The sequence below is a fragment of the Mytilus edulis genome, chromosome 4, assembly GCF_963676685.1.
Source record: "Mytilus edulis chromosome 4, xbMytEdul2.2, whole genome shotgun sequence".
Classification (NCBI taxonomy): Eukaryota; Metazoa; Mollusca; class Bivalvia; order Mytilida; family Mytilidae; genus Mytilus; species Mytilus edulis.
In genome coordinates this window covers 1,427,771-1,443,023 of record NC_092347.1, presented here as the reverse complement: position 1 = coordinate 1,443,023, position 15,253 = coordinate 1,427,771, and positions in this window count along the sequence as shown.

Sequence of the window (15,253 nt, the reverse complement as noted above, 5' to 3'; positions counted from 1 at the left end):
CTTTTATTCCCGCGCATAAAACCTCAAAGAGATGACAGTGACTCTTCAATTGATTATAGAGTATATTTTATTGGACTATATGGTTTTTAACATCTGTCTGAGATAGGTTTTATTTAACTTCGATTTGTATGAAATTTCACTTTTTAAATTTAAAATTACCACAAAAAGACGGACAGGTTTGTATGTCAATTATTGATGATCAATTTTATATGATTTATAGCCATACTTTTGGTTGTCAATTGAAGCCAATAGTTTTCCTTAACTGCTGTTTTCTCGAAACATCGTGTAGTCACCCCAGGTCTGTGATGGGGCTCGTGTTGTTTAATCAATAGTTTATCTGTGTAGTGTTTTGTGAACTGTTTAAAAACAGTCTTTCTTCGTCTTTTGTATCATGGTTTTGTCCTATCTTCTTTGTCTTTTGTATCATGGTTTTGTCCTATCTTCTTTGTCTTTTGTGTCATGGTTTTGTCCTATCTTCTTTGTCTTTTGTATCATGGTGTTGTCCTATCTTTTTTGTCTTTTGTGTCATGGTTTTGTCCTATCTTCTTTGCCTTTTGTATCATGGTTTTATCCTATCTTCTTTGTCTTTGTGTCGTGATTTGTCCTATCTTCTTCGTCTTTTGTATCATGGTTTTGTCCTATCTTCTTTTTCTTTTGTGTCATGGTTTTGTCCTATCTTCTTTGTCTTTTGTGTCATGGTTTTGTCCTATCTTCTTTGTCTTTTGTATCATGGTTTTTTCCTATCTTCTTCGTCTTTTGTGTCATGGTTTTGTCCTATCTTCTTTGTCTTTTGTGTCATGGTTTTGTCCTATCTTCTTCGTCTTTTGTATCATGGTTTTGTCCTATCTTCTCTGTCTTTTGTATCATGGTTTTGTCCTATCTTCTTCGTCTTTTGTATCATGGTTTTGTCCTATCTTCTTCGTCTTTTGTATCATATTTGTCCTATCTTCTCTGTCTTTTGTATCATGGTTTTGTCCTATCTTCTTTGTCTTTTGTTTCATGGTTTTGTCCCATCTTCTTCGTCTTTTGTATCATGGTTTTGTTCTATCTTCTTTGTCTTTTGTGTCATGGTTTTGTTCTACTTTCTTTGTCTTTTGTGTCATGGTTTTGTCCTACTTTCTCTGTTTCTTGATCATGTGTTTGTCTTACTTTCTTTGTCTAATAGTAAAGGTGTTGACTACTTTCTTTGTCTGATGATCATGGTGTTGTTTTATTTTCTTTGTCTTATGATGCTGTCTTGCTTTCAAAGTCTTTTGTTCATGGTGTTGTGTTTCATTGTCTTGTGGTCATGGTACGTTTAATATTTTGATTTTGTCATGGTGCCGTCTGTTATTCATCTCTAAGTCACGATACTATAAGTTATATGGTTCGCTACTGACCCCATACGGATCCATAGAGGGTTAGTAAAATCCATAGGGGTGAGGCCGGAGGCCGAGTCCCCTATGAATTTTATTCACCCTCTATGAATCCATAGGGGGTCAGTAGTTAACCGTATAACGAATTTATCGGACGCTGGACTTTTTCTGCGGCGTTTTGTTGAAAAATAAACAATGAAACACAACAACATTAATAGATGACGTCGCCATTAACGCGTCATGAACCCCATATGAAACTTACTAACCCAATACGGTCTCATAGGGGGTCACCACGTGACGGCGTTTAACCAATCACAACGTGATAATTCATCTGTGGTCCGATAAAACCTATTATTTGTCATGGTGTTGTTTGTCTTTCTTAGTCTCTTGGTCATGGTGTTATCTTACTTTCTTTCTCTCTTGGTCTTGTATAATGATCATGGTATGGTTTCTGTCTTTCTTTCTTTGTCTTTTGGTCATGTTATTGTCTGCCGTACTATATCTAATGGAAAAGATTGCATTGAGTTATTGCCCACCTTGGTCGTTGTTCACTAACCTCACACCTGACTCTTACAAATATGTATGATCAAACAAACTTAATAACTCCAACATTTGTACCCGTCAAAGATGTTGATAGTAACATGTCATCACTAACTGACCCATAGCTGACCTTTACAGTCCATTGTCCGTGCTAATTGTCCAGTATTAAGTACCTGGCTGATCTCTAGTGAGTGCACAATCAACATTTAATAAGAATTGTTATCTTCTCTAGACAGCTGCAATATATATAATCATATCGATAAAATATGCCAACTTATAGAGGTAATCATAGACAATCTATTTCAAGTTTCATAATCAATAATTCAAAAATAATAGCCTTGTTTTCCCATGTTAATGAATTTGCATAGATTGTATTAACTACCAGTCTATTATAGTTTTCAACAATAATTTACATACTTTGTCTGAATAACTCCATCAGAGGGACAAGGATGCTGTTAAAAGGAAACGAGATGTCGGAGTATCTTAATTTTTATAGAATTACATTCAAAGCTGTTACCTTTGACAATTGTAGATGGGTAACATACAATGATACAAGATACATATATCTGTTTTATTTGGAGAAGATTATTAACGACGTTTTGATAGAAATATCGTATACAGGTTTCATTAAATCTAGTATTATGAAACCAAATAAACAAAAATAGATACAAAGGCGTCTGTAGGGAAGGATATTTCTTACGTGATCAACTCCTTACGAACCAATTGAGTATCAAAATAGCCTTCGTATTGGGTTTATATGAACATTAAGATTATGTAATGTATGTAATATAGCTGTTTTCTGTATGACAGTCCGTATTTGCATGTCCGTACCATACATTGGTCCGGCAAGTATTGTAATGTTTGTTTCCTTTTTGCAATATTTTATGGTAATTAAATGCAGAATGTTGCCATGGATACACATAAAAGGAATTATTTTTCACCCTTTTAACTTTTGAAAATCAAATCTATGGAAGATACTGATTACAAGCATATGCACATGTACAACACAAACAGTTAGGTTTATGTATTAAAAATCCAGGAATAGGATATGATAAAACATTTTGTGGCTCATTCTTAATTTTATTTTCTAACTGTGGAGTGCTACCTTATGTTATTTTTTGACTATTTGCGGATCGCTAAGAGCTACGTTTTTTTTACTTTTTGCGGACCGCGATGGTCCGCAAATATATAGTTAATAAATTAACATAAGGACATAAATATTAAGAGCTATGTTTCTGCAGCTTGGAACCTTGTAGTACAATGTCCGCAAATAGTCAAAAGATAACACAAGGACCTGAAAGCTACGGTTCCGCAGCTAGGCACCTTGTAGTACAATTCAAAAGAGATCCATTCTCTGAAAGACTAGTCTGAAAACCAAAAAAAAAATGCTTGTTTTGGCCTCCCCCCCTTAATTCCTGCATGTTTGGAGCAATCACACATTACAGAGAGAGATCCATACACTTACACACAAAAAATGTCCTGAAACTACAAAAATGTTTTTTTTTAACTTTTGTTTGTCCCAAATTCCTAAACTATTGGTACCATAATCCCAAAAATCAATCACAACCTTCCCTTTGTGGTGCCGAACTTTATTGTAAAATTTCATAAAGATCCATTCACTTTGTTATTTTTCTGAAACCAAATGTGTCTTCGGACGACGACGACGCCGACGACAACATCACATCATTATATTTTTTACGGTCATAGAAAACATATCTATAATGCATTAAAACAACAACACATGTGTGATATATATTTTTTAGGTCAAGATAAATAGGTGACTGATGCCACAGATGTTTGTAGCATTTAGCTTATGCGCAACGAATATGTTAACCATCAATGAAAAGCGAAAAAGGGGAACACATACGTTCTCCTTATGTATCAATTTGGAAGTCAAAGTCGAAAGATACTATTTTGCATAGAGTGCAGATAAATACGGACCACAACCACATTCATATAATTTCATGGATTTAATCGAAGCCATAGGTTTATATGAAAAAAGACGTTGTTGGTAAAATGAAAAAAAGAAAAAAATATCTTTTAAAATATTCTATTGACCGTGGTCTACACTTTTGTTTAATATTTGGAATTTTGGATTTAAAACTACATGAGCGTTAGAAACTTAACCAGGTGTTTCTCTATACATACATGCTGTATATAGTCCTTATGATAAAAGGGTTCTTCAACACTTTTATGATCAAATTTAATACTCGAGATTAAATCCTTACAGGTGAGAGGATTAGAACGTCTTCAGGTATCACCGGTGCACTTTAATCTATTTAGTCCTTATGCAAATTAGTTTGTAAGAAGTAATGGTTCACAAAAGACCTATATGCAATTTACATATGTAATTTATGCAGATTTTAATAGATAAAATGTTAATGGCAATACATTTGTGTAATAATTATACGCTTCACTTTACGATGTTTCTGGTGGAATATTATAAAGATAAAGAAACAAATTGATGTTCATTTAAACATGTATGAAAACAAATTACCCGTGAAACCAATATATCATAAATAAAACATTTGGATACTTATAGTTTGATATTAATTCACGTTTCTTGAAGTTTTCATATTAACTTTATGACTCCCACTTCTCTGTACATGATAGCTTTTTGTCGAAAATCAGCTTACATACGACCAAATAACCGATGTTATCATTCACAGGGATACTGTAACAATTTTAAAATTCTTTTCAACCCACAACGCTAAGCGTTTAAACATGGTTTTATAATAACAGATTCTTTATTTTGTACCTTAAATACAATGATTTGTGTTTATAGTTTCATAGAGAATACAACCAAGGACTTTACAAGAACGTCATGGCAAGGAAAAAAAGCAAAACAACCGAAGGCAAATGTAGACGAATAGACAAACAACAGTGTATACAATAGGCTACACAGAAAACCAAAGATTGAGCAACAAGAACTCCACCAAAAGTAAAAGTTTTAAAGTTCCAATTACAATTACAATTACATGGTAGGATCTCAGGAATAAAGGAAGAACAGTCAAGCCAAGTATACAGTGTACCTGTTATGATGGTCACAGTGTTTCTCAAAGTCGGAAATATTTACAAATATAGTTACTGGAAATACTTCGAAATAGGCGCGAAAGTGTATTGTTAAAGAAAAGGCATCACCTTTTCTTTTCTTTGTGTTGTAGAAATATTTTACTGTTAGTTTCTTTTTTTCTTTGTTTCACACAACCCACCCAAGTAGGCTTTCAGTTCATTGTAATAGTTAAGTCGATGAGATTGGGAAGATCATTTATTGAGCTTGTTTACTGAATTAAACAACGATAATCATTAAAATAACTTTCCAGATGGCTTTTATAGAAACTTCCATGGAGATGAAGTATTATAATGCCAGACTGGTTTGATATAACAGTAGAGAACTTTACCATCAGCACATATCTAGAGATAATCGCATGACGCATCGGTTCAGAAGATGATTGCACGTTTTATAAAATGTTTCTCTACTGTAGATTCGATTAATAAATCTCTGAAATCTACCGAACTGTCAGAAATAATAGAAGTTAATAGGCAGAATAAAGAAACACAGTCCTAATACTTCAGTCAGTACATACATTCAAATCAAAGATATTTTACGGATCATTATTTCGACAACTGTTACGTCAAAAATAATTTCTTTTCATTTTGAAAATTTGTGCATACATGTATTTTTCACGATTCCGATTGATCTTCAAAGAAAAGTTGTAGTAATGAAGCGATCATTTGTGATGAAATGACATGTTTCTTCCCACAAAGTAATATACACGACATGTACAATACGATAACATTTTAAAGACATTAGTTTTTCACTGCAATCCCACGATACTAATGCATAACTAAATCTAGAATTGATGTGGAATTATATTCATATCGTTAAATTACCCGAATTCTAAATAAAAAGAAATTAAGGCAGATAGGGTGTCTTCCTACATCTTGGATTTGGAAATACCCGAAAACAAGGTCTAGGTCTTTAATAGAATGTGCAAATTTTGAGAGTAGTAGGTAATTCATGTGTAAGAACTTTCGTTTCAATATAGAAAATGACATGTTTTATCATATTTATGGTTGTATTTTAGAAAAAACAGTAAACATTTTTTTTAAAAATTTGTTTTCCAACTTTGCCACTTAAGGGGAGGCAACTCAAATGCAAGGGCAGATAATTCAGATTAAGGTACTTTTACAAAAGAATGTGTTAGGAATTTACCTATTTTATTATGTAGCAAGAAAACGGGTCCGGTTCTTTCTTAACTGAAAGCATACTATTAAAGCTATCTTCTCATATGTTATCTCAAAATACTATGGTGTAGTTTACACTTTATTGCAGAAAATTGGGGTTTCCATGCATAATCTATACAAAATCTGTCAAATTTGAACACCGTGTAGCGTGAAAATAAGCCCCGTGACCCATTCTTTTTTTTTTTTTTTTTAAAGAACGAAATAAACTACATTTTGGCAAATTATTCAAAAATTCTATGGATTATAATTTAGACACCCCATCTACCTAAAAAGTTCATCAAAGGGACATAAACATACCAAAAACTAGTTAGAAAATATTGAACAGAGAAAAAAATATAAGCGAAAGAAGAAAGAGAGACATCGTGACCAGAAAAAAGCCCTTAGATAGCTGATATTGGGGCATATTATAACAAAGAGATACACTGGACATTGAGCAGCACATACACCCTATTTAAACCAGTGATGAATTCAGACCGAAAGGTATTTAGCCGTTTATCATCTATTGGAGTATTTAAATATAAGCCTGGTACCTTTGATAACTATTTATGACAAATGGAATATATCAGTCTTATATTTATCTTCAACAATTCTACTCCGCAAAAGTTAACTCAGCTTTGAAAGTTATTTTTTAAGAGATTTTAAATTAACTGTTAAGACCCTTGCATAAGTAGGTCCCTTTCTAGCGACAAACACTGTCCAGGTTATTTCATGCAATTAGTCATACTCAGAACAATGTCATTGCATTCATAAACCAAAACCGGGAAATTGTACTTTAGAACTGTCGTTGTGTACATTTAAGGACCATGTTGAACTCTCGACGAAAAAACTATTTAAAAAACAAACAATGATTATTTTAAAACAAAAACAGAACAGAAAAAACCAACATAGGCTATTGATGCAATCGAAGAATTATTTAATTACACTGGAAATCGTAAACAAAACACCATCATTTCACTTTTCTTGAAAAAATACCAATTGTGGCTTTTTTGTTGATGGCATTGTCAGTTTGTTTTCGACTTTAAGTTTTAAATTCCCTGTGGTATATTTTGCCTCTCTTTTGACGTAATCTTTAAGTAATCCCTGTCAATTTCTTGTTATACAGAGACTGCGTTAGAATTACAGTATAATCCTTATTTTATTGGACAAATATGACAGCAATCCAGATTAACATGTTCAACCGTGTAAATTGGGAGAGAAAAGTCAGTTTAATGCTCGTTTTATTCTGAGCTCTTCACAAAGTGCTGATAACCAATCTAAAAAAAGATAACTAGTTTCCCCCTGGGATAATTGATATCAAATAGAATCAATACCAATTAGAAAAAGAGCAGCATAAGGCACAAATATGTATTGATTATTTTGAAAAGCAACTATATCAAGTTTTATAATGGCTTCATGATCGCCAGACGGAAATATTGATAAGAATCCGTTTTGAGTAAATATAATTCTGCTTAACATCAGATTTCAGTACTTAAACAATAGCTGACATATCTGTGTTGTCTAATTAACTATAAAGTAAGTATTGTTTCCATTAGCCTGATAGACCGATTTAAATATATTTAACTGTATATTAAGTATTATGTAAAGAGGTTTTATCCACAAATAAATCCCTCAAGTTTATTTAACAATATACATGGAAAGTTTTCTGTTCCATTATTCAAAATCATTCCTATTAATTTGTTTTGTTCTAGCATGCTGCTTTCAATCAATTGAATTACACTAATAATATTTCCACACAATACCCTTTCGGCATATTAAAGTATTGTTATATTAAATAAAAAGTGTATAAAAAGGAAAGTCGTCGATTCATCGGCTAATGAATCTCTCTGAAGAATAAAATGCAACTTGATAGTTGGTTACAATGCTAGGTCTATTGATTGCTATTAATTGTATGGAAATCGCTGGTTTTCTAATTTCCTCAAATATGATAGCCTGTTGCATTTATTTTGATTTCATTTAATACATATCTTTGTAGAAAGCAATAACAATATATTACGAAAACTATTATGCAAATAGTCAATCATAGAATTTAAATGCATAGAAGAACGAATAGTTTTCTGATCTTATCGCATGTAAGAACGATGCTAACAGGATACAATAGATTGGTCAGCTATATACTTAATACTTTTGAAAGCAAATCGGACTTTTTTGCTCTTGGGATGATATTTCAAAAGTGTAAGTTGAAGACGATATATTTTTGCCATAATATTTGAAGATGTCTTGATGGCCCGATACACAGCCAAATTTTGCTCACGTGAAGACGATATCTTATTGGTGCGATAGTGGAATATGTCTCGTTGACACATTAGAAGACGCCATCTTTTAAAATTGTTGCCATGATAGTAAAAGATGTCTTGCACGATTGTAGAAGATATCTTATTTGGAAGATATCAGACGATATTGTTTGGTAACGATAATAGACGATATCTGGTTGGCACGATTATAGAAGATATCTCTTAAAATAAAAGACGATATCTAGTTTATTCGAAGATAGGCGATATCATGATCAAATCGATAATAGACAATAACTTGTTTGTCATCGATAATTGACGCTATCTTGTAGACACGATAATAAACGATATCTTGTTTGCACCAAAATAAACGACAAAATGTTGTCATCGATGATAGAAAATATTTTGTTTGCACGATAAAAGCAGATATCTTGTTGGCACAACTAGCTGATCTATATTTGTTTCTGTTGAAGAAAAATATTATTTGGTATGAACAAAGCATTTATTTAAATATGTTTGATACATAAATATAACTTGATTTAGTTACAGTATCTAAAAAAAACTTTAGATCTTGTGCGTAATTTCTTGCTGCGTTGGAGACCCTTGGTGGCCTTCGACTGTTGTCTACTTTTTGGTCGGGTTTTTGTCTCTTTGACATTTTCAATTTTATCAACATCCTTTATTATAATATAAAACAGCATGGTACCATGGATTCAAACAAGAAACGTGATGAATGTTTAAACATATCTCAATACAACTTTAACCAATGCATCATTCACTTTATCAAACGATAAACAATGCAATGCTTATTCTATAAACTATAAAATATAATTTAATATCGGATACATAGTAAGTTTCATTTATCATATATTCCATTCATCATCAGAAACTACATAAACACGACTTCGCCCATCTGATAAGGCGCATAATGTTCCATTTAAAATATCTTATGAGCATCGCAAAATATCATTATTTCATTAGAAAATATTATACTAGAACAAGTTTTAAGAATGTTCGGTAGTCTTTTTTCGTCTACTTGTAAGATATTCTGAATATTTGTAGAGAAAATCATTTCCCGTCAAATTTAAATAGCTTATATCTCACAAGTTTCATTGTTGGGGATTAAACAATTGGTACTCTACATAGACATTGGCTATAAAGATTGGATATAACACAGTGTTGACTATTGTACCCTTATTTTGACATTTTTACCTATAATGTCTGTTTGTTTTGTTCACACATCGTTGTCAATATAATGAAATTTTACGCGACTGCCTTACAAGTGATAGGTTTAGCTAGCTATAAAACCTGGTTTAATCCATCATTTTCTACATAAGAAAATGTCTTTTCCAAATCAGGGAATATGACAGTTGTTGTCCATTCGTTTGATGTGTTTGAGCTTTTGATTTTGCCATTTGATAAGAGACATTCCGTTTGAATTTCCTCAGAGTTTGGTATTTTTTTTGTATTCCATGAAAATAAAACAATAAGATAACAATAACATGTTTAGATAAACAAGGTTCATTGCTATTAACACGTTAACCCAAAGATTGTGTGTATACTGGTATTATCTTAAATCAGATATGTTTTATGTTGCAGCTTAATATAGGAAATATTTCTTTTGTGATTACATTATCATGAACATTGTTTTAAAAGTATAAATTGACTGTTTACAAAACTTTTAATTTTAGAAATACTACGGATTTTCTATACAAGGAATAGATGATCTTAGCTGTATTTGGTAAATGGGTCATTCGTGCTCTTCAACTTCGTACTTTGTTTTGATTTGTTTTAACTTTTTGATTTTAGTGTCACTAATCAATCTTTTGTAGACGAAACGCGTGTCTGGAGTACATTATTTCAATCCAATGGTACCGATGATGAGTTTGTTCAGGGGTTCTCCGAGTCTCTTAGGGAATACAATCTGCACATTAGCGAGGGAATCTAGTAGACCGTTAGTTATGAATTACATCGACTGTATTATATTCGGTGATTCTGATTGACTGTTAGTCAACGGGGATTTAACAAATTCAGTAGTCAGTACCTCTTGTTCATGACTGAATATTTTTAACATTATGAATTCTGAGTTGATGCAATTTTAAATTTTTTTGTATAGTACTGGAAAGGATAACACTTTATCGTTTCGTCTCCGATGGTATTACCATTTCAGTATAATCAGCATTTCGGTGTTGACATGCATATCAATTATATGGTCATTTTTGTAATAAATTGTTTGCATAAGTATGAATTATTCGAAATACTAAGGATTTTCTTATCCCAGGCATAGATTACCTTAGCCGTATTTGGCACAACCTTTTGGAATTGTTGGTCCTTATTGCGCATCCATTTTATACTTGTTTGGCTTACTATTTAGATCTGAGCATCACTGATGAGTCTCATGAATATGGCAGTTGTTATCAAATAGTTCTTTTCTATGTATGTTGCATGTGTACTATTGTTTGTCTGTTTGTCTTTTTCATTTTTAGCCATGCCGTTGTCAGTTTATTTTCGATTTATGAGTTTGACTGTCCCTCTGGTATCATTCGTCCCTCCTTTGCATTGTCGTTTGTTTTTTGTTGCACTTATCAGTGTTTCTGTTGTTTCGTTCTTTTTCTCTTATAGTCGATGTATTTCCCCCGGTTTTAGTTTCTAACCCGGATTTGTTTTCTCTCAATCGTTTTATGACTTTCGAACAACGGTGCTTTTATTTGATCTAATTTATGTAGACGAAACGGGCGTATCAAATCATAAGCCAGGTACCTTTGATATTTTAATATTAATTATTTTTATGTCTACCTGTGCGAATTTCAAACGCGCAATTTTACACCAGTAATGAAAACCTTCTTTCATTTATGGGTAGACTTTACATAGATAAATTCAGCCGTATAAGAAAAGCAAAATGAGAATGTTAAATTTGATGTATGCCTTTTTGTGCTACTTTGTTACATTTGTTACATTTGTTGTTTATGTAGTGATATTAAGATGATAACACAATATTGACATTTTTACTCTTTGAGTATGTTTGTTTTGTTCATGCATCGTTGACAATGTAATGGAATTTGATGCGACTGTCATACAAGTGAGAGGTTTAGCTAGCTATAAAACCAGGTTCAATCCACCATTTTCTACATTAGAAAATGCCTGTACCAAGTCAGGAATATGACAGTTGTTATCCATTCGTCAGATGTGTTTGGACTTTTGATTTTGCCTTTTGATTTTTGATTTTCCTTTTTGAATTTTCCTGGGAGTTCAGTATTTTTGTGTTTTTACTTTTTGATAACTATTTACTCATGCCAAGTATTTCTTTATTTGAAACAAAAGATAAAGTCGGCAGAATTTATTTGAAAAGTGCAACTGTAACTAAGACTAATAGGAGAAAATCAATGATGGTATACACCTATAAGTAATTTTGCATAATTTCATTTTTTTTTAACTTTTGCATTTTTAAAAACATTTGTCGGTAAAATCTGGGACTATAACTGTCACAGATAAAATCGTTTCGAAGATTGTAGATGCTTCAACTACGACAAAAGAAACACGTTTAAGTATTTGTGCAGAATAATGATGTAATTAATGTTTAGAGTAAGGTTATTATTCATCAGTATATTGGTCCATTTACAAATCTGTAAAATATAATAGGTATAACACATCGAGAGCCACGTCAATTATACTTTTATCAAATCGGTTAAATCTATAAGGTCTGTCACAGTCTGAATACAAATTGGGATATGTTGTCCATTAATTAATCTATTTGGAGTACATCACGTGGTCTCTAAGGGCCATTACCAGGAAATCAATCACGGGTCGACATTACCAGGAAATCAATCACGGGTCGACATTACCAGGAAATCAATCACGTGTCGTCTTTTCATAAGTAAATGTTTATTGACTTTGTTATATCAAAGTTTTGGATATATTCAAAACGTTACAAAAGAAAAGTGAAAAAATAGCTCACTACAAAATAAGATGTCATACTTAGTATAACAGACTTAACACATTCATTATTACTATGAAGTATTTTCTTCTCATAACAAATTAATTATATCGATTTTATCAAACCAAACAAACTATCATTTAAATACGTTTTGCTTTGAATCTTTTTTCTGGGCATTTTAGATGAATTAGTTCTTCGTTTCACTATATATTTCTTGATTAGAATAGCTGACAGTACCTTTGTTCATTGAAATAATGTATTCAGTATTGTTTCCTGGATTACGTAACAATTGAGAAAGTTAATAACAATACTATTGACTTGGATAATTAACTGTTTGTTAAAGTATTTGTTATCTTAATAAATAAGTGATAACTGTAAATAACGTTAATATATAGCACGTTAACAGGTGCGACAATCAATATCCTGTCTATAGACCGTGATGATGTATCTCAAGAATACCATCATTTATACCATCATGACAGTTATAGACGGGAGAATATACCAACAAATCCTTACTAAAGCTCTTATGATTGGTTGATGAAGCATCTCTCCAGTCCGTTATTGACTATATTTATGCTTTGAATTTTAATAGGTATTATGCATACATGTTGCACAGAATATCGAATAAATCTGTCAACCGATATCTATTGTCAATACTGTTATTTATCTGGGACGAAATGCAAATCAAATACTGCATGCATTAACGGTTCTTTGTTTAAAAAAAAAAAAAGAGATATAGCGGAATTTGAGAAATCGAATTGAACTGAATATTAAATAATCTAATAATCTACTCAAAAGAGAAATCAAGGTTATTTCTACTTCTATAGCACGCATGTCGAGATATATATTTAGTTTGGAGTAGATGTGCTTCATAGATCTTCATAGTGTACAATTATGGTTTTAAAAACCAGAGTGAATTTTTTTAAGTAAAAGGCGATTTTCGGTACCTTATCTGTCAATATAGCATCGGGGGCGGATCCAGCCATTTTAAAAAGGGGGTTCCCAACCCAGGACAAAAGGGGGGGTTCCAACTATATGTCCCCATTCAAATACATTGATCGGCAAAAAAAGGGGGGGGGGGGGGGTTTCCAACCCCTGGATCCGCCAATGAGCATTTAAACATTGTTTCAATACTAGCAATAGAGCATACATAAAGGTGATACAACATGTACTTTTGACCTATATAATGGTTTACTTTTACCATAGATGTAGGTATTACATCTATGCTTTTACATTTTCTTATACCTATGTACATTTGAACATCTGAACGTACATTTTCTCATGAACTTGTGATTGCGATTACATATTAAGAGTGCTGTGAAAAAATTAATAATTTAGTTGACTTTATATAAAGGTTTTTCAATTTGTTGTCAAATAGTTTAATAAGGTTTATAAATATTTTTGTATCATTTTTAAATCGTACAATAACTATAAACATAACATAACAGTTATCATCAAATATAAGTTTTAATGTTATGAAAAAGTGATAATTTTTTAAACAGATTTAAGTATTTGCTAAATAGAAACTGTGATTAAATTTGAAAACGTATAATATTTACAAAGTCTACACTGTTTGTATAAATAATTGTGCATACTTTTGATGTTTTTAATTTCGAGTAGAAATAACGAAGAAATGTTTACATTGCTATTACATCACATATGATAAGAGACACGTATTTGATCCATAGAATAGTTCACACTTGAAAATGTTCATTATTTTATAAAAGAACTTCTCAGCGGCCATTGTCATATATATTTGAATGTTAACTTTCAGACATGAAGTGTTGAATAAATCTTTTCCTTTTGATAAACATTATTTGAAATCAGAATTGCAATTTAAACATGAAACGTTATGTAACTGACAAAGTAATAAATAAAGTCTATATGTAACCCAATCGAGAAAAGAAAATCCAAACTACCGCTATTTTTTTTCATAGTCTGTTTTGAGAAATGATTGCAATTATTTCGATAATACTGTAATACATTTGTAACTAAATTCTCTATATATCTCAAATTCAATCGTAGAGCCCTTTACGCGCTGAAAAGAGAAATATTTTTTTATAAGGCTTGCCTTTCCTTCTCAGAAGTAAACATGGCCATTCTCTAGAGCTCACCTTCTAAGATTAATAATATGTGACCAACAAAAAATCACCGTCTCAGATTTAAGCTGGACCAAAATCTAAATTACATTCCATTCTTAGATTAATACAGGTCCATCCTCTACAATTATACCTGACCATTTTATTAAGAATACCTTCTCAGATTTATACAAGATTAACTCCTAAAGACAAACTTCTCATATTTATACGAGGTCAACCTCTAAAGATCACCTACTCAGATTTATACATGGCCGACTATACTAAAGATCCCCTTCTCAGATTTATATGAGGCCAACCTCTAAAGATCCCTTTCTCCGATTTTTACATGGCCAACTGCTCAAGATCATCTCTTCAGATTTACACAGGGACAATCTCAAAAGATTAACTTTTTCAAATTTATACATGGCCAACCTTTAACGTTTAACGCATCAATGTAAAAATATCGGAAATTGATGAGACTGTCATTAAAGTGAGAGGGTTAGCGCTATAGAACCAGGTTTAATCCACCATTTTCTACATTTGAAAATGCCTGTACCAAGTCAGGAATATGACAGTTCTTGTCCATTCGTTTTTGATGCGTTTTGTTATTTGATTTTGCCATGTGATTATGCACTTTCCCAATTGATCTTCCTCTAAGTTCAGTATTTTTGTGATTTTACTTTCTTCTCTGTGTTATACTTGGCCAATCTCTAGAGATCACCTTTTCAATTTGATACATGGCCAACTTCTAAAGGTTTCCTTTTCAGATTTATACATTCCAACCTCTAAAGTTAATCTTTTCCAGATTTATACAAGGCAAACCTTTAAAACTCACCTAATCTTATTTATACATACCCAGCCAGTAAAGGT